This window comes from Mirounga angustirostris, unplaced genomic scaffold (assembly GCF_029215605.1).
Source record: "Mirounga angustirostris isolate CCGP_5_RB_7025 unplaced genomic scaffold, mMirAng1.0.hap1 SCAF_15, whole genome shotgun sequence".
NCBI lineage: Eukaryota > Metazoa > Chordata > Mammalia > Carnivora > Phocidae > Mirounga > Mirounga angustirostris.
Genome location: NW_026991723.1, coordinates 39,657,366 through 39,677,757, shown reverse-complemented (window position 1 = coordinate 39,677,757; position 20,392 = coordinate 39,657,366). Strand labels below are relative to the sequence as shown.

Below are 20,392 nucleotides of genomic sequence, written 5' to 3'. Positions count from 1 at the left end.
ACGAATATTAACCCTTATGCAACTCAAAGATGTGTTATAGTAATGTTGATTAGTGTTTGCATTGGACCAAACCTGAAATAGCTCCGTGCACCACTCAGCTGACTCATAAAGCACCATGACTGGTTTCACCTGTGAATTTCCATTGGAACCATGTATCATCACCTCCAGATGAGCCACTGAAGTTGGACATATCTGAGAGCCTTGTTTGGAACTGTGGTCATACCACGAGAGCCTTAAAAGGTATTGCAACATCCCTCACTGAAATTGAGGGAAATTTCCATGGTGAAATAAGAGAAAGTGTCTTGCTCAGTCAGTTGACTCTTACTATTCACGGCCACTCAGGGAAACTATCCATCAGTGAATATTGTTTGCGATCTAGTCCTAGTAGGAACCCACATGACACTTTGTTTGGAGATTTTGTTAGTCAAAGTAGGCTAAGCATCATCCCAAATAATACTAAATCTCAACCACTAAGGTCCATGGCTCCCACACTTCCCTGTCCTATGCAGGTTGGGAAAGGATGGGGTGGGGAGAGAAGGGGCTCTGTTCCAAGCAGGAACCAGGTTCCTTTCCCTCCAGTGGCTCTGCCACCAGGCTTTGGAGTCCTATACTGCAGCCGTGCATCGGGACAGCATGTGAGGGAAGACAGAGAACAGGGCGAACGCACCAAGACTTGTATGAGCTCAGCTTGGAGGTAGTTGGTATGCCTCACTCTCCTCACCCATATTCCTTAGGAGCTGCAAGGGAGGCCAGGAAATGTAGTCAAGTTCTACATTTGCTCAGCAAAGAACAAAAAAATGTAGGTTAACAGTTGCTATGGAGTTAAAGCATGTTGTGGGTCAAAGTTTTGGGTAAGAGTTCGTGCAATGAAAGAGGGGACGTTTTTGTTCTTGAGAAAAGGGTCTGCCTCTTCCAGTTTAGAAAACACAATGTATAGCCTGTTCTGGATAATTTGGTCTTCTAACCTTGATCTTTCCAAACTTTCAGATGGGGGAAGATGCAGCTAGAAGAAAGACAAAGCGATCGTGGACACACACACGTCCTGTGACTGTGTCTGAAGTGTGAACAAGAAAGCCTGCATTTCGCTTCACACACTTAGGTCTCCCTGACAGCTGAAGACCTTTGCAGGCAAAGTCAACTTTTTCTAGCATCACATTGTTTTTTATATATTTTTTTTAAATGAAGTCTTAGGGCACCTGGGTGGTTCAGTCAGTTAAGTGTCCAACTCTTGATCTCAGTTCCGGTCTTGATCCCAGGGTCATGAGTTCAAGCCCCATGATGGGCTCCATGCTGGGCATGGAGCCTGCTTTAAAAAAATGAAGTCTTGTTCAGTTGTTTATAACTATTATATTTGATTTAAAATGCAAGAGGTTTAGGGGATTGTGGAGGATGGCGATAGGTGCATAGTGGGATTAAGCTTTTTTATTTTAATTTTGAAAAGTACTACTGTCTTGAATGATTATAAGTTTGCAAAGTATGCAAGAAAACTCATAATAACGAATGCCAGGGTGCTCTGAATCAGGTTGGGATGTCACTCGTACAGGGCAGGTACAGTGTGTGAGAAAAGGAATGAGGAAAAGGAGATTAAAAAGTGTTGCTCTTGGGCGCCTGGGTGGCTCAGTTGGTTAAGCGACTGCCTTCGGCTCAGGTCATGATCCTGGAGTCCCGGGATCGAGTCCCGCATCGGGCTCCCTGCTCGGCAGGGAGTCTGCTTCTCCCTCTGACCCTCCCCCCTCTCATGCTCTCTGTCTCTCATTCTCTCTCTCTCAAATAAATAAATAAAATCTTTAAAAAAAAAAAAAGTGTTGCTCTTCCTTCCCCTTCTATTTTCCTTCCCTTTCCCTCCCTTCTCCAAGGCACAGGCCAGGAGGCCAGTCAAGGAGCAAGACTGTGGCAGGGATGAGCAGAGATGGTGGCTGAAGAAAGGGCCAAGGGGGCAGGAGGACTGGTCACACGGAGCAAATGAGCAAATTCAGCAGAGTTCAATAACTGAGGATAACGGGTGCCAAACTGCTCACTTCAGGAGAAAATGTTACACACAGAGACAGGAGAAAGAAAGGAAAGAAGCCCAAGGTGCTGAGCTGAAACTGGAGGTAGCAGTGTGAACTCATGGTAGATGAGAATATGATCAAAGATCTACTCATTACAACCATCAAGGACATGAAAAACAAGGAGACTCAGGGCGTGTACCAGATTGAAGTTATCAGAAAATGCATGATAATTAAATGCAAAAGTATTCTGGATAAGATCCTGGGACAGAAAGGAAAATGAGCTATTATGGGGTCAGCTGCTGAAATTTGAACGGGCCCATGGGCGGAGGGCAGTGCTATATCAATGTCGATTTCTTGATTTTGAGTGTCATATGCTGGTGATTTAGGAGAGTGTTCTTGTTTGGGAAACACATTCTAGAGTGTTGCACGGGGTAGCATCTTACAGTGTGCCTTCACAAAGTTCAAGAGCAAAGCTAATGATAATGGGCACGTAAGTGAGTGAGTGTGGAAATGTGATAGCAATTTGACATTTGGGGAATATGGGTGAAGAGTTTACAGAGGTTTTCTGTATTCTGGCAAATTTTTGTAAGTCTGAAATCTTTTCAAAAGAAATAACTAACAAAAAAAAAGAACCTTCTCCATTTAAAATAAAGTGTCTCTGGATGTCAAATTGGATACACTTTGACATTTTTTAGTAACACCAATAAAAATTTAAATTGCTTTTCATTATTTCTGTGGCCAAACCACGTTTTCTTATGAAATTCCATCTCAAGAGTGGACTTGGGGAACCCAAAGTTTCATTCAGGTTATAATATCTAACTTTTATAAGTGCAAACTAAACTTTTTTCTTAGTGATAATATCTAAGTTTTATTAAACACATAAACATTCGTCACCCATATTATTTCATTATATAACCTAACAATAACTCTAGGGTTTAAGTACTGCTATTGTCTTCCTCCTTTCCTAGATAAATTATCAGGATTAGATTTGGCTGCATATTATAGGAAAGATCAAAATGACAGTAACTTACACAAATTTGAAGTTCATTTGTTTCCTAGCTAGACGAAGTTTAAGTGGTGGTGTGCAGAACTTCTCATGGGCTTCTTTCTTTCTGCATCCCGCTTTCTGCCTTGCAATCTTCCATATGTGACTTCTGTTCCAAAAACCCACTTAGGTGGCTTCCTAAGGTGGCTGCCTAAGCTTTGGCCTCACATTTGCGTTTCCAGGCAACAGGAAGGAAATAAAGCAAAAATCAAAGGCACTCATCTCTTTCCCTTCAGTTAGCCTTGCCCCAGAGCCCCAAACATCATTTCTATCGTGGCTCACATTGCCCGATGCCCACACTCAGCTGCCTAGGAGGCTGGCGAAGGCCATGTTTTTGCTGGGCGCAACGCTCTGAATTCTGCCTATGAAAAGTTCTGTCAGAAGTGGGACACAGCCAGGAGAGTCTACCAAAGAGAATAAAGATTTATCCAAGGTCACCCGGCTAGTAAACTGAGGAGCCTTGGTTGTCTAAGTCCAGAGCTTGGGCAGTCAACATGATGAGACACCGCTCAATGCTGTGGGAGCTAGCTCCCTCGGTCCAGCAGCAGTGGTCTCTGCATGGTCAGCGGCAGTTGCTGAATTGACACTGGCCCTCAATATGGCTTCAAGGTCACAGAGGACATCAAAACCAAACATCAGGGGGCACCTGGGTGCCTCGGTCGTTGGGCGTCAACCTTCGGCTCGGGTCATGGTCCCAGGGTCCTGGGATCGAGCCCTGCGTTGGGCTCCCTGCTTGATGGGAAACCTGCTTCTCCCTCTCCCACTCCCCCTGCTTGTGTTCCTGCTCTCGTTGTCTCTCTGTCAAGTAAGTAAATAAAATCTTTAAAAAAAAAAAAAATCACCACAGGAGCCAAAATTAGGAAAAAATTATGAGCACCATGCAGTGGTTGAGAGAACCATATACCTGAGTACACATGGGACGTTCTCAGTAATAATCGGTCAGGAGACCCGCACCCCCACCCCGGGGTAGGAAGTGGGGAGCAGGATGGTGTGGCTGTTGTGGTCTCTGCTCTTCCCTGGTGTCCCGGGGAGTGATCTGGGATACATGGGCAATCTGTAGATGGAGTGGAAAACTTCAGAATATTTTCTCAGAGTCTGGGGCCTAAAGGGGGCTCTAGAGGTGGGTGGAAATTATTTGGACTCATTCTTCCTTCTTACCTTCTTCCTGCGTATACCTGAAAGCTTTTCCCAAAGCTACAATATTCTCGCTTCCCATGGAATAAGTAAAAAACATCTGTACCTACTCCTGGCCTTCTCCAGGAAGTAAAGTTCTTTAAAGTCTCTTTCAAAATCCTCCCGAAGCATTTGAGGGCGTCTCTATGGGAGGCCACCAGATGCTAGCTGCCTACAACTAGTCACCAAGCCTCATGCTAACAGTGAAGGGCCTGCCTGCAGCTCCAATCTGCGCATCTCCTCGCCTCCAAGGAAACAGGAGAGAGCCGACAAGTTGCCAGTAAAATGGCAACGGATGGTTTTTACGGCTCAAGCTTGCGGGCCAAGCAGTTCTGACACATGCTTTATTCACTGTCTGTATAAGCTCCACTTTCATACTGAAATCTTCCCAAGCCAGAGGAGGAAGAAATAAAGTCTCCCCAAATAGTCCAAAGCAAAATTGCTTTTGGCTATTTCCAAACCTAAAAGAAGCAGCCAAACGAATTTCAATCAAATCTTTTTGAAAGCACAACAACAGCAACGACAACAAATTTCCCCTGAGTGTAGGGTTGCGAAGGTCAAGGTCTAACCCGATGTAAACAAAAATGTCTCAGTAGAGCGGAGTTAGAGGTTAAATAAATGTTTCTAACAACAGGGATTTAAAACGGAACCATTAAAAATAGATTTCGCTGCCTGTGTAAAAAGAAAAGAAGGCAATGACTATCTTTAATCTTTTTCTGAGTTCCGAGTGAGAAACACAGGTTCATAAACACATTCTGGAAACAAAAGAAGAAGAAAGAGATTTAGGACTGGAAATATGAATGGAAACATCTGGGTAACAAGGAAGGAAAATACTCCATCTCAAGTGCATTACAGCCAAGTAATTTTGGTAGGGTAATAAAGTCTTTAAATTTTATTTTTAAAACGTAATCATCTTTTCCCAAGTCCTATATGGCCATTGACGAAAAACAGTATAACCAAAAAACAAAAATTACTGCTAAATCCCAATACCCATTAAAAGTTCATTGTTATTAATATTTTGGAGTATTTGTTTCTTTTCCGTGCGCGTTCACATCTATATTTGTAACTTCCTCCAATGAGCTTTGGGCACTGCGGAAGTCAGCTTTATCCTGTATCACTAAATATTGTTTTAAAGGTTGGCTTTACATTGCTTCAGACCGTCTCTCCTTATATACATGCATGATTTCCTTCACAACACCTTTCCTTTCATCTGAACACATATTATTTAAAAATTTTCCCCATTATAATTAAGTCTGCAACTTACATTTTCCTACCTGAATCTTCATGTGAATCCAGATTCTTTTCTCACAATAGCTGTTTTTTTGTTTTTAAACAGTGAATTACTGGATCAAGTGTCGAGAACATATTTAGCAATTTGGAAACCTATTTTCAAATGGCATCCAGAAGAGTTGTACCCATATCGTTCTCACTGGTAGAGTGAGTGCCCCTGTTTCTCCATCTTCACAGATATCCATGTGCATATATAAATTGACCTCTATTTTAATAAGTGAGATGTTTCTATTTCCCTGATTTCTGATAGAGTATAACACTGGTCACATATTCAGTATATTAAAGTTTCTTTTGTGGTCCCTTGTGTCTTCATGTTCTTTGAATACTCTCTCACAGCCCATTTATATTTTTCTCGTTAATTTATTAGAACTCATGTACGCAAAGTGGCAAATATTTGTGTCAGTTTTTCATTTGCCTAATTATTTTGTCAACAATTATGTTGTTGTTGCCACTGTTACACAGAATGCTGAAGTGTTTATGTAGTCGAATCTATAAATTGTTTTCATTAGTTCGCCTGTTTATGAAGACCTACCCTATGCCCGACTAGGTAAATGTCCCATTTCGTTCAGTTGTGTCTCTTCAATTTAAATTACACTAAAGCTGAAAAAAATTATTACACAGACTAGCTTAGGGAGTTTTTTGCGATAATACGGTGCACTCAGTGGGGACCTGGCCAAGCAGAATAACCAGCACGTCCCAGGCTTCTGTAAACAGAGGGGATTTCTGACGCTATAATACAGGAACTAGAATGGAGGAAAAGATTTATGAACAGTGAAGGAAACTGTCCCTGTCAGTTGAAAGTCAGAATGGTCTTTATGACTGTTACCATAGCCAGCCCGTGAGATCTGCGAAACAAAGCATTTTCACATAGCAAGCAACTGCAGTAGGCATTAGAAGAAAGTCAGCCTCGCACACATGTGCAAAGCCCAGTAGAAACAATTAGAGCTGTGTACAAAAAGTTCTTGAGGCAACTATATTTAAAGGCTGAGCTTTGATTAACTGCTTTTAAGCAGTCAGAGGATCGGCTTCTAGAAGTCCTGATGGAAGAACATGGCATTTGGATCGGAGTGGTTGACCCACAACAAGATAAACAGAAAACAAAGAAGGACACAAACACCAGAGGAAGATTTTTTTTTTTCTTAATAGAAGACCAAAGAAGAGAGAGAGTGCTTTTCAGCCACGTATTTGCTAGCAATGTTCCCAATTCCCTGTATATTGTCTTCGTGTTGCCATTTCAGCCTGATTTGTGAAAATTTTGCTCAAGTTTAAACTTTATACCATAGTGTGGGTTCATCCTCAAATCTTTTTTTTCTGTTGTTTTACAATAACTGTAGTTCAAAGATCTCATTCAAGTATTCAAGGCAGGATTCCAAGGTGCATGGTCTCGTGTGACAACTGTCACCTGGATCTGGGTGCCCAGAGCAGAAGCACTTGGTAAAGAGGTCTCTCAGGGACGTGCAGAGGCAAAGCCACCATCTGGGAGTGCCTCCCCTGCACGGCAGTAGGTCAGGAGTCAGCTGGGCTGGGTGATAAGGCGAAGCACTTGTTCTGTGAAGAGAGTACTGTCAGAGGAAGTTATCAAGATAGTGTTAAGTGATGCACTGTATGGTGTTATTAAACGTGTAAGCATAGGTATCAGAACTGGCTTCAGATAAAGCCCTCCCACTTCTAGCTGCTAAAACCTATGCAAGCTATTTAATTTCTCTGAGGCTCCGATTCCCAATCTGTAAAATAAAGTTAATGTTCTCAATATCACCCACTTGAAGTGAGGATTAAATGAGATAATGTATATTCGGCACTTAATCTTCCAGCCACATAACCACAATTATTTATTGGCTCAATAAATGGGGACTGTTCCTGTCATTATTAATAAGAAATGAGGAAAATTAATCATGTGTTCCCAGAATAGTCCCTACATAAAAATTCAAGTGAAATGATCATAACCTAATATCTGCCTATGAAATATAATTGATTCAGATCCCATCAAATAGCATTGTTATTGAAATTCTAAAAAAAAAATTCATGTAAAAATTAAAGCTCTAATACAACATGGCATTACCAAATTAGGGAGAAAATGAAAATACAGTCCATACTGCAAGTCATTAGCAACCTCATTTAAAGCTGGGTTGTTCATAAGGTTGGTAGTAACCTATCATGATACAGCAAAACCAAATATAGATTCACTGTTCAATATTTTCGACTCCTTACCACGTCCTGGGCATTATGCTAACCATTCTCATTTAAATGATCTCATTTAACCTTAATACAACCATGGGATGAGCACTAATGATCACATTTTACAGAAAAGGAAAGCGAATCTACTAAGGATTTAAGAAAAGTGTGTGAAATCAAACAGCAAGTAAATAGTTAAGGTGTAGTTTCCACCCAGGTCTTCTCATTTCAAGCTTGATACTCTGACCATGAAGCAAACAGAAATTAATCTGTTTGTAAACTGTCCAAATTCACCAATGGCTTCCTTTGTAAATGTAACCGGAAAAAGGAATACATATAACCATACCCATCCAATCAGAAACTAAGAAAATAATTTCAAAGCTTTGGCTGAGGCTTTATACAGCATGAACAGGAGCCATTAAGAAGTGTTTGGAATTTTTAGTTTGTTTTTTTGTTTTGTGTTTGCAGGAGACTTGGGGAGCTGGAAGCATCAAAAGAAAGGAATGCATTATAATTATATAGTGACCTGCAGATTAGAGGACAAGTCAAAAAATTCTCTGTAAGGATTAAGATTGAAACATCTGAAAATTCATGTTGGTCTTTGGGGAAAATGGGAGTTTGACCCAAGAGTTCCTGTTGGACATTTAGAAGAATAAAAGACACATCTCGAACCTTCACTGGTAGAAAGATACCTAAGAGGCTTGGTCTTAGGGTTTGGGGCACAGCCACTTTGGCCTATTCCTTAGGACCTCGGGAAGGCAAAGCCCACTGGGTGCTTAACCCATGTGGGGAAATGTGCCATGGAAGGAATGAGACTGATGGGGGCCTAGACCAAGACTGTGTGTGGAGATGGGAGCTTCCCTAAGCTAGATAAAGAAATCATAGACAGAAAGATTTCGATGCACCCAGGAGAGAATGCCAACAGACTGCAAAGGCTTTGAACTGTGTAAGTTCTGGTTCTTGCACTATGAGGATAATCATATGTCATGTATTGTTTTAAATACCATCACTCATGTTATACCATCTAAAATAATTTTGTGGAGTGGTAAGAGAAGGCAGGGATGTGACCAGAAGGGTGAAGGATCTACCCACCCATGTTCACATACTTTTCCTGAGGTCTATAGCGAGCAGCAATGCTCCCGGGGGAGGCCTGTCCTAGCGTCCCTCAGCTGAGGCAGGACACAGGGAGAACATCGAAGTCTAGTAGAAATCAGACAAACTCCTTTTCCCCAAATATTTTTCCGAGACAGGTCACCGTTTCAGGGGAAGGGTAAATTGAGAACTGATTTATACTTAAAAGAAAACTGAGTATGACTGACCACAAATAATTCTACCTCCTTCTAAATACGTGAATGCCATCCACCAATCCAGCACCCTTGAGTTTTTGCAGTAGTTACTGTCAGTGGGAAATAAAGTTCATTTTCCAAACTGCAAACTAAAAGGAGCAGTTTAAAGTTGGATCCTGGTTTTCCTGAACTATAGTGTTTTTCTCCATCATAAAAGACAACAAAGTTGACCTTCTGGTTACTCCCACTGAACCTAAAGGGCCATCTAAGGGAAAACAGGATGTGGCTAAGAACAATGACACCTCTGCAAACCACAAACAGAGCCAGGAGATGAATAAAGCCCTGGTGTTTTTCAGAAAAGTCTGAAGAAAAGCATGGATTCAAAAGGAGAACAATGATTGTGAAAATAACTATTGTTGATTTTGCCCGCAAACCAAAATTTCCACCTTCCTTCTCTTGCTAGTCTGTTTTTATGTGAATATAATGCCTAGAAACGATCTGTGCATCAGATGCCCTCTTAAAGCCCACTGTGTGGTTTTTAATGTCCATTGTCATTATTGTGATCTTTTAAATAACAAGTTTGTTCAATTATTCTCAACAGGAATCCCTAGTCATATCAACCACAGAACATATATTTGATATATATTTATATATGTGTATATATATATATATTTCAACCAAAGCATTTAAATTCCATAAGCTACAAAGAATACCTGGGAGGCAAAGGAATTATTATCAGCTCTCCAAAAATAATTCATATTTGGTCTAAAACACTTTACAGCAAACCTTCAGATTTTCATTAAAACAGAGGTCTGTGAGTAGGAGATATTTTGCAGTTTTCACAATTGCTGTCACAACGGGGGCACCTATGAAAATGAACAAGAGAAAAGATCCACTCCAATCAATAAAGCAATAACAATGCATTAAGATATTACTCCCTAGAACACTCAGCTTGCTCCTCCTGCTACATTTCCTTTCAATGTCCTTAATCCAGGTAGAAGGATCCTTAGAATTTGAGGCAGTTGTAAAGGAAGACATAATCATTTCAACCTAATTTAGAAGAACATTAGCTCAAGAGCAAAATATTACGCACAATCTATTAAATTTACTATTTCTGCTATTCATCAATGTAACTGATCGTTACAAATAAGTACGATATAAAGGCAATAGCCAAGGCACTTAAATTAAATGAAAGAGCAAAGTGAAACTATGTCATTTTTCAGGAGTTGATTTTAAAAATTCTTTTTTACTTTCTCGCCACCCCCCATCTTTGTATCACTTGTAAAAAATAATTAGAAATGGTAAAAGTCAATATAAAGATCCAGATCCTTGTGTGTGAATAGGCTATTCATGAAAAAGTTGGCTGGCCCACTTAAGGGCCCTGAGTACAACACAGATGCTCCTGTTAACTCTGTGAGGAAAATGGGGGCAGGAATATTTCTTCTTAGATCCCTGAGACGGTTAGCCTGGTGGTCCCATAGTTTCCTAATGACATAATCTACAGCTTGTTCTCACCTTGCACTTTAAAAAGTTGTCTTAATGTTTCTAAACACAAAACTACTGAATAAGCTCCTTGAGGGCAGGAACTAAGTTTATTCATCTTCTTTTTCTCCCCCATGATTCACAAAGTGTTTGGCCCATATCTTTGTAACAGCTTAAGAGCTAACTGATGAAAGATACCACATGTGCTCAAAATTGTACTTTTAAAAATATGATCCTTGATTTTAAACTTGGCACCTTTTCCCTTATACTTCCAGCTTAACCAGCAGCATATTAAGCCAGAATGGCATCTCCCAATAATTAGTCTGATTACCCACGAACACCCTTTATTTGAATTCTGTTTTGCTATTTACCTTCTTTTATTTTATTTTTCCATCTTGGCACTTGAATACCCTGCCTGTATTTTGCTAAAATGATGTTGCTGACGTAGGTAGAAAACACTTGAAATTTATGTGTCCTGCAATTTCTTACATTTTGTTGCTGGAACACTTTGAAATCCTTCAATTTTGTACAGAAACTGTCAACATAAAGGACAAACTGGTGATTTATAGATAGAAATGTGAGTCTAAATTTCTGTGTTGCCAAGCTGCTCATTTTAAAAGCACAGTGAATTACAGGAGAAGTAAATCCACAAAACTGGAATGCTTCGCTTCATTTCTCAAAGTATAAGTGATAAGCAATGTTCCTCTTCAATGAATGATTTTTGTTTATCTCATTGATCATCTGCACTGATAAATGTCTCATCCAAGTTCCTAGTCATGTCTTTTTTTTTTTTTTTAAGAAATAATTACAGTAATCTTTTTTGGGTATTGAATATTAAATATCTGATCCTTTCTTTTGCATTTTATGGCAGCCTCTAAAATTATATGCCAATTGGTACTGCAGTTATGGTTTTGGAAACTAGTAGCTCAAAGAAAATATGAGCTTGATCCAAATTGAAATTATTTCAAAAGCTACATTATATAATAATGCTAGTGATAGAAATACCAAATACAGAGAGTCATGCCTACGTTCTTTGAAAAAAAAAATAATAAATTTAACTTAGGATAATGAACAAAAAGATCTATACTTAAAGAACTGCAGTGATAAGATAATATCCTGCCCACCCAACAATAGACTAAAGCCTGTTTCCGATCAGAAGGTAATTACACGGACCTCCAAAAAAGTAGAAACAGAAATTACTGTCTCCTTCTCAATATATCCTCTTCTACTGCTGTTACCCCTGGCTCTCTGGTTCTCCTTCAAAAAATAAATAGCAACAAAATAATAAAATCAGAAGTAGCACACATCTCTCTGTTATCCGTGGCTCAGATCCGTTCTTCTCTCTTCTGCACTGTCTTGACTTCTGTGAACCTGGGCTATCACTTTTTCAACTCATCTCTCACACTTTAGCATGCAGCTTAGCAGTAACCATTAGGTTACTTTGTTTCTTCTAAATGAATTATAAATTTTCTGATATTAACAGCTGACACCAAGTGCCTGTCCTCTATCAGCCTCTAAGCCTGAGTGTTTCGTATGTGTCAACTCTTTTTATCCTCACGCAGTTCTGTTAAGTGTCCGCATTTTAGAGATGAAAGCCAGGCTCAGAGAGGCTAAGTAACTTGTTCATACTCACCGCTAGCAAGGAGAACTAAGATTTGTGTATGATTTTAATCAAAATGCTGTACTGTCTCACAAAACATCACTACCTAGAAGCAATTTATCTCTTCCCTGAAACCTATTTCAGTGCTCTGTGGTATGAGGGAATGACCATAGCTGGGTTCAAGGTATCTAGATCCTGATAAAGAGGAAGTGATTCATTGGATTTAATCATAGACACTTAATAAATGTGTTCCTCTGACTTAACTTTGGAAGGAAGAGCCGTCCATTGGAAAATATGCTGTCATTCTCCGGGACCCTTCAGTTGATCCAAGAAGAGCTTGGTCTGGCCAAATGGGGTGAGGGGTAGGGAGTAAGAAAGGCAAAGGGTTGTAGAGGGCAAAGATACCTAACTACAGACCAGTCATGATGTGCATGTGGTCTGCTGCCAACTCCTTGGGACCAGAAGTTATAGTATCTGAATTGAGACATACTTATGGCTTAAAATGGCTGTGATCCTGCCTATTACTAGGAATGAGAAGTTATCAGTCTGTCAAAGTAGTCAATCCACAACCAGAAAAGGATTACCCTCATTAAATAAAGTGTAAGGGATAGGTCAGGGATAAAAATACAGTTTTATGTTGATCATAATCTACACAGCTAAATGTACTAGCTACTCTTATTTAAGTAAATGTTTATGGCTTTATTTTATTGTGCTTACCCCTATTGACTTCCTCTGGAATTAATGCTTTAATGGAACATGTTTAGAAAAATGCTGTTAAATTTGTAAATGAGAGAGATGTTATGAGGATAAGATGAAATAATATGCCAAGAATGAAAATTATATTTATTGAGTGCCTGCCGAGAAGGCTCTTTGTTAGGTGATTTACATGACTTGTTCTGATGTAAAACTCAAGAAAATAAAAAGCCTATAAAATAGATATTATTCCCATGTTACAGATAAGGAAACTGAGGAGGACATTTCACTCTCAAAGATGACACTGCACTCCCCACTGTATATCCTTTAATTTTCTCTTTTCAATTACTTTGGTATTGTCATCCCTGTTTTTATAGTTGACGAAATTGAGACTTCAAGAGGTTGCATATCTCATTCAACATCACAGATCAACCAAAGAGCCAGAATTCAAACCTAGTTCTAATTCCGACATCTCTATTCTTAACCGAATGATTTAAATCCTTGAAATTAATTTAGCATTAAGAATGTAAATCATTCAGTGAACATTCTTAGTGTAAAAAAGGTGTGATCTTGGCCCAGGGGCTATATAGAAAAGAATGAAAATTAGCTCTGTGGTAATATCCGGCTGCCTACTTGACATCTCTATTTATGTCTAAGTAATTTGTCCGAAGCTGGATTTTTGATATTTCCCTTCAAACCTGCTCCGCCTACAGCTTTCTTCACCTTGGTTGATGGCAAATCCATTCTTTTCCCTGCCCAGGGTGGGGAAAAATGCTGGGATCATGCCAGTTCTGGTAACGGGGAGAATTTAATATAAATAATTGTTAACTGGATATAAAGTTGTTAACTGAGTAACTGAAAAGGCAAAAAGGGGTATGAGGTAGGTAGAAAGAGTGGGGAGCAGCTACCATGGGGGGGGGAGGAATAGAGGAAAGAGGTTGAAAATGTGACCACTTAGTAGCTCCGGCCTCGAAGGACAGGCGGTGACCAGCAGGTGCTGGTGTTTCGGAGCCTGGGAGATGGGCTAGTTCTGCAGGTGCTGGAGGCTGCAGGGGGCTGCCGAGGGCGGGACCGTGCTACTGGGAACAGGAAGCAAATAGGAAGCAGGAAGTCCCTTCCTCCCCCTCCACTCTAGCAGCCCCCGCTCTTACTGCCCTGCCCGTTGGCAGAACCTCCCAGGGAGCGACTGACAAAGCAGACACGTGGTTTGCAAAGTCTCAGCCCCAGCATCTCAAGGCCAAGTATGAGAGGGATGAGCTTGGAATTGGGAGAGAGCTGCTCCATGACCGGCACACCTACTGAACAAGTTACCCAGACCGTGCCTTCCGTGGCTGGGAATCCGGCCAGGGCTCACCAGTTCCTAGAGGGGAAGGCAGAGTGCTTACAGTGACCCACAGGGCCCAACGTGAACTGGATCCCAGATCTCTGACCTCACCCCCCAACTCCCCCTCTCCTCACTCTGCTCCAGCTGCTGCCCTCTGGCCTCCTTGCTCTTCCTCAGACACACTTGGCATGCTACTATCCGACAGCCTTGCTCAAGCTCTTCCCTCTACCCCTCTGGAATGTTCCTCCCCCAGCTATCTGGATGGCTAACTCTCCCACCTTCCTCCAGCCTTTGATCACATGTTACCTTTTCAAGAAGGCTTGTCCTGACAAGCCTATTGACTACAGCACTCTGCCCCACCCCCCGCCCCGTACTCCGGAGTCTCTGACCTTGCTCTGTGTTTTCTTTTTTCCACAGCACTCATCACTTTCTATCATACTGTGTAAGTTATTTATATATTATGTTTATTATTACAGCCTCTTTCTTGACTGCTATCATGTAAGCTCCATAAGAGCAAGGATCTTTGTTTCTTTGCTCACCCAGCTCAGTTATCTAGAACAATGCCTAGCACAGTGGGCACACATTAATATCTATTGATGTGAGATTTCACTTTAATCAGCTCTCTGGAGTTATTTATGGGAACGGATAACTCTGAATGCTCCAAAAGTTATTCACACGGAATATCTTGTAGAATCACTGGGACATTTTGCAATTGTTTTACTTTAAAAGTACGAAGAATGTGTTTTCCCCACCCTACTATGCAGATCAGTTGGCTTTTCCCAGGTGAAGTCCTGCAGAAGAAAGAGAAAGTCCTGAAATAGAGCAGTTCAATAAGAGAAGGTAACCTAGCAGAAAACGTTTGTCCCAGGTAACCTTGACGTGGTTGATCCACAGGCAAGTAACTGAGTTGATTGCTCAACAGAATATATGAACACACAATAACCATCGCACCAGTGAGCTATTAAAGACCAAATCGATATTTTCACTTGCATATTCCTAATTATTTTCCCTAAGTCAAAAGGGACCAAGTCTTAAAGGGCTATTTTTCTGCCTGAAAATAGTGGCATTTTAAATAATAAAGTGATAGCTATGTAGCTGTTTGCTTTCCGATATTTCATTAACCTGAACCAATATGCTTTATGTACTTTTTCTAAGTGCCTATTATATTTCACAATAGAGGAATGAAAAAAAAGCTTTTTAGAATCCTGTACAGCAAGACTTGCGTCAGTAAGAGAGACAGAAAACAAACCGAGGAAACCCATAACACTATTGTATTGAGACACCCTGAGAAATTTACTTTAAAATTGCAAGTGCCCTGGCCCTTCCCCCTCTGAGAGCTCAGGGGCGAGGTTTCGCTCAGCCCTGGGGAGGGCGAGCCAGGGAATGTTGGGAAGTCCAGGCAGGAGGTACAGGGCTGCGTGGGTAGGCCGGCAGCAAGGAGACAACGTCTCTGCAGTGTTCCCTCTCAGACAGGACAGGATCAAACCCCCTCGGAGTGATTAGCCTCTGGGGTGCCCAACAATAACAGACTCATGCCGGTTCTTAAAACAAAGTAACAGCTTTCACTAAGCCAGTAACTTCTGGCCTGCCTCAGCCCTTGGGAAGCAGTTGCTCCCCCTCGGAGGCCTCTGAAAACCCGCTCCCCACACCCGAAAGGAAAGTTAGGAAGTCTTCCTCGAGCCTGCGGAATAAGCAACAGATGATTCCAGAGGGCAGATGGGGTGCTCCTGGACAACCCCGGATGCGTATATGAAAGCAAGGCGGGAGGGGGAGAGAATGGGCGAGAAGAGAGCTGATAACTTGTTGAGGAGCCGTGACAAAGCAGCCACAGGAAGAGAGCGGTCCTGCTCAGCCTGAAGGCAAAATAAACGGACTGTGGGGGCCTGGAAGTCAGGACAGAGAGAAGTCAGAAGAGGCAGACCAGACGCTGTCTCAGCAGGCCCACGCCCGGGAAAACCCAGCCTTGCCACAAAGTCGCAGGAGATAGTTACCAGGAGGAATTCACGAGAATCATAAAAGTGCTGCACTTAATCCGATCTGGGTTACCACCTACCGCACGAGAGCCTGTAAACAGTGCACGAGGATGTCAGCCTTGGGAAGCAAAAAAAGGGGAAGTTCTACGGAGCATTCTCTTCCCCCACCATGGGAACTCGGTGGTTTTCTGGAGCATTCTGCCATCCTAAAGTTAATAATTGCCTCCGTATCTCCCTAGAATCTGGGGACCCCTCATGCCATCTATCCTTGCCCCATATCTAAGACACCTCGAGAAGAGGTCACATAGAATGAATGACGCCAGGGTGTGAAATGATAAAGAAAAGCTGGCCTTCATTGCCCTCCCTGAGCTCCTTCTTTCTTCCCTGCCCTGTCCTCCCCTAGTGTAGTCACACACACACACACACACACACACACACACCCTCCTCTCTTTGGCTCCATTTGCCCTCCTTGCTTCCAAGGAAAAGTTACTTCCTTGGAAATAAGGGAGGAAGGAAAGGTTTATCTAAGCATTTTTTTGAGACTTTAAAAACAGTAGAGATAAGGGCAGATCTGTTCCATTTCAAGTTGGAAAACCATGTTTGGAAGAACAATCTGTTGAGAGAATGAGTAGGCCAGTAGCTTCTTCCTAACAGCCTCCAGCCATACCTTCCCAATGGTAAATATATACTGCAAACTTGATAGCTTTCAGCAGTTTTTTTCCCAACAGAAACGTTCACTGGCAGCAGAGACAGTGGCCCTGGGAGCACCTGCATCTGTGATTTTGATTCCAAAACTGCTTCAGGCTCTACCTCAAGAGCTAATGGGCTGTAAACCATCAGCATATCCATTATCCTCAAAATATACTGCATGACATCCATTTTGGATACTTTTGTTTTTGAAGTATCTCCTACCCAGAATGCTGTCATCTCGATTCTTTTTTTTTTTTTAAAGATTTTATTTATTTATTTGAGAGAGAGAGAATGAGAGACAGAGAGCACGAGAGGGAGGAGGGTCAGAGGGAGAAGCAGACTCCCTGCCGAGCAGGGAGCCCGATGTGGGACTCGATCCCGGGACTCCAGGATCATGACCTGAACCGAAGGCAGTTGCTTAACCAACTGAGCCACCCAGGCGCCCTGTCATCTCGATTCTTGATTTAAGTTATACTCCTTTCTTCAAATTTAAATCCAAAATTGATCTCTTTATGAAGTGTGATCGCCACACCTGCATAGTTAACAGTTTCGGGGGCGAAACTAACCATCTACAATCTTCTTCTCTGGGAACTACACACCTCTAACCCCCATTGAGGGGATAGGTCAGGTTTGTCCCACATGATTCTTCTTTCCAGTCACAATGGGCTAGACCCGAGGTGGATCACCAGCTAGTCACTCCACCAGGCCAAAAATCAGTCAGGATGGCTCCCTCTGTCTCTTGAATCAGAACTAAAAGACACAGAAACAGAGATTTCAGTGAGGTATGTCTCTAAATTTTAATTTTTTTTCCCATTTCCCAGTAAAGTTTTGTGGTGTTTTAGTTTCTGGGATTTGCATAACGGAACAATGGTTACGTTTTAACTTTTCCAAGTATAAAGTTTGTATTAAACTATGAAGGTTAAACTGCTCATGCTCTCCTTTCCATAACTGAACATTCAGGTGTGCCTGCTCCATCTGAAGTAGACATGTTTCCCCAGTTGAGAATGAGGGTTGCAGTTAGCAAATGGGACTATTGGACCCATACAATCCAATAAACTTGGGCTCATCCTATTGGACCATGTCTAAGCAATGGAAGCCAGTTCCGGGAAAGATGAGACAGATAGTATGAAGGTAACTAGAGCTGAAATAAGGCATGAAGACCCTGAAAGATGGAGTAATGACATTTGTGACGCTTGGGAGACCTGGAACTGATTCTGTTTCTTGCATTCACCTAGCTCCAGTTCACAGTAGAAGAAACTATGGTTTAATTCCTCTGTTTGGAAGCTTGCCTTTATCACAGACACCCCTTCTAATGTGGTGCAGAACCCAAAGCTTTCTGTTTCTTAACGTCAAACTAGGTCTGATTTAAGATACCAATAACGGGTAATCTGGCCTTCAAATTATTACAGCAACAGATATGAAATCCAGTTTTTGGATTTTTATGTGTGTAAATTTTGTATATATTATGTATAGATATGTATAGATTTTGTCCAAAAATTATAATTTGAAGTATTAGATTTTTAAATGATATGTATTATGTATGTATTATGTATAGATTTTGTCCAAAAATATTATAGATTATGTATAGATTTTGTCCAAAAATATTCTAATTTGAAGTATTAGATTTTAAAATGATATGACATATTTAATGAATGATAACTTTGTTGGAGGGTATTTATTTTCTCTTCTTTCTGATGTCCTACAAACATTTAGCATACTTAAGGCAGATAATGTGGTATTAGATGTTTATAAACTCGAGCTGTGCACTCATTGTATGTATGATAGCATTCTTGAATGAGAGAAAAAAACATTTAATAAATGGAAGCAAATGATAATTTCACTGATTTGCCATGCTCACACTAAAAGTGTGGAACAATAATGAAAACTAATCATTCATTACAATTAAAAAAAAAAAGTACTCTAGTGGGGCACCTGGGTGGCTCAGTTGGTTAAGCATCTGCCTTTGGCTCAGGCCATGACCCCAGGATCCTGGGATCGAGTCCAGCATCGGGCTCCTTGCTCAGCAGGGAGCCTGCTTCTCCCTCTGCCTTTTCCCTGGCTTGTGCTCTCTCTCACTCACTCTCTCTCTCTCAAATAAATAAATAAAATCTTTAAAGAAAAAAATGCTCTAGAAAGAAAGCTAGAGAAATGTTTGGGGATCTTTCAGAAAATCAAATATATAATCAATCAGTGGAAGAGCCAAAATTTAAATTCAGCTATCCTTACAATATATCTGATAACATTTCAACAGGACACAATCTTTATTTTGAACCAGGGCAAACTTGGTCCAAAGATGTTGTCTTATCTACTTTATACTATAATATCTATAATAACCACTCACTAACTATTCTCTAACAGACAGGTATCCAGTATCAAATGCCAAGAGGCCAAGGGTTGATCTACAAATATCAAAGCAGAGTCACTATAGATGCTTCACTGGGCTCCTGACCTGGGAAGAAATGTCACCAAGCCAGTCATCGAGATTTAGAACAAATGGAATAATTCACCTTCCCCCCTTAACTTGTGCCCTTTTTCCTTTTCTTTGAGCTCTCTTCTGAGGATAATAGGCTTTGTGTATAATTCTGACTAGAAAGAGGCAGTTTTGTTCTTTCTATATTTTTATAGGTCTGTCTTACCTCCATCCCCAATCACTCCACACCCTGACCATACACACACTTCTTTTTTTCATCCCTTATTCTTTTCTATATGTTTCAATATCTGTATCATGTAGTAACTATTTCTCTTTGTAATCTACTAAAATATAAAAATTAATAAGCATTTTTCTGAATAAATATTTATTTTTGGTAAACAAGAGGTTTGAGATTGGACTGTCTGAGGGTTACTTCATCAGGACACGACAGTTCAACCAAGATGCAGGATAGTATGCCTCCTTTCAGGTCCTGGCTCTACCATTTATTCGATATGACATTGGGTGGGTTATCAACTTTAAGCTCTGGTTGCCCTGTCTGCGAAATGGGGATCACAATAGTACCTGCCTCATAGGATTATTGTGAACATTAGATAAATGTATAAGTGTAGGTAATGTGGAATAATGTTTGGCAAATAGTAAGAATACACATAATGTTTCGCTATTATTATGCTGCTAGAACTTAATTGAAAGTCTTCTAAAATTGAAACAAACAAACAAAAAGAGATACAAATTTAATACTCTTAGTTTGGTTCCCCTTTCTTTAACTCTTACCCTAATAATTTGATTTGACTTTCAGATTGAGCTAAGTGAATAGCTTCCTGTTATCGAGGAACAACATGATTAGAATTCCTCCCTACGCTGAGGGCATGTTTCTGTTGTTATGCACTACATATAGCCTTACTAGACAAAATCGGTTCTGCTATCTAATTATTAGCAAAAAGAATAACTTAAATTAAGTATACTAAAACCAAAATTACCAGCTTTAAAGATATTCTCTGGCATTTAATTGGCTTTTATCCAAAAATTTTATATGGGGTCAAACCATTCAATTACCCAAAGGTATGGTTTTCCATTAGTTAATCATTGAGGCCTCACAAATATCTAAATTGATTAAAATTTGACATGTGCCTATGTGTCACGGATTTTTTTTTTTTCCATTAGTGGTAGCTGGTAATTATGCCCATTTTGAATTTTTTGCATCTAAAATGTATTGTGATAAAATGCTATGGCAGATAACCAGTC

The 20,392-nt window shown here is 40.7% G+C and overlaps 2 long non-coding RNA genes across 3 annotated transcripts in view; one reads left to right on the top strand and one right to left on the bottom strand.

Annotated features, from left to right (window-relative positions):
• Window positions 1-2,545, top strand: part of LOC123849646 (uncharacterized) — a 318,720-nt gene extending 316,175 nt beyond the window's left edge. Inside the window, exon 6 of the long non-coding RNA XR_010407785.1 lies at window positions 988-2,545. This is a non-coding gene — a long non-coding RNA (uncharacterized LOC123849646). The remainder of the gene's footprint in view (window positions 1-987) is intronic.
• Window positions 2,546-6,239: 3,694 nt separating this feature from the next.
• Window positions 6,240-20,392, bottom strand: part of LOC123849644 (uncharacterized) — a 67,916-nt gene continuing 53,763 nt past the window's right edge. The window contains exons 3-4 of one of the 2 annotated variants that reach the window (XR_010407787.1): window positions 9,671-9,823; window positions 6,240-7,061 (exon numbers count right to left, since the gene is read on the bottom strand). This is a non-coding gene — a long non-coding RNA (uncharacterized LOC123849644). The remainder of the gene's footprint in view (window positions 7,062-9,670; window positions 9,824-20,392) is intronic. The other variant, XR_010407788.1, reaches the window with a different exon arrangement.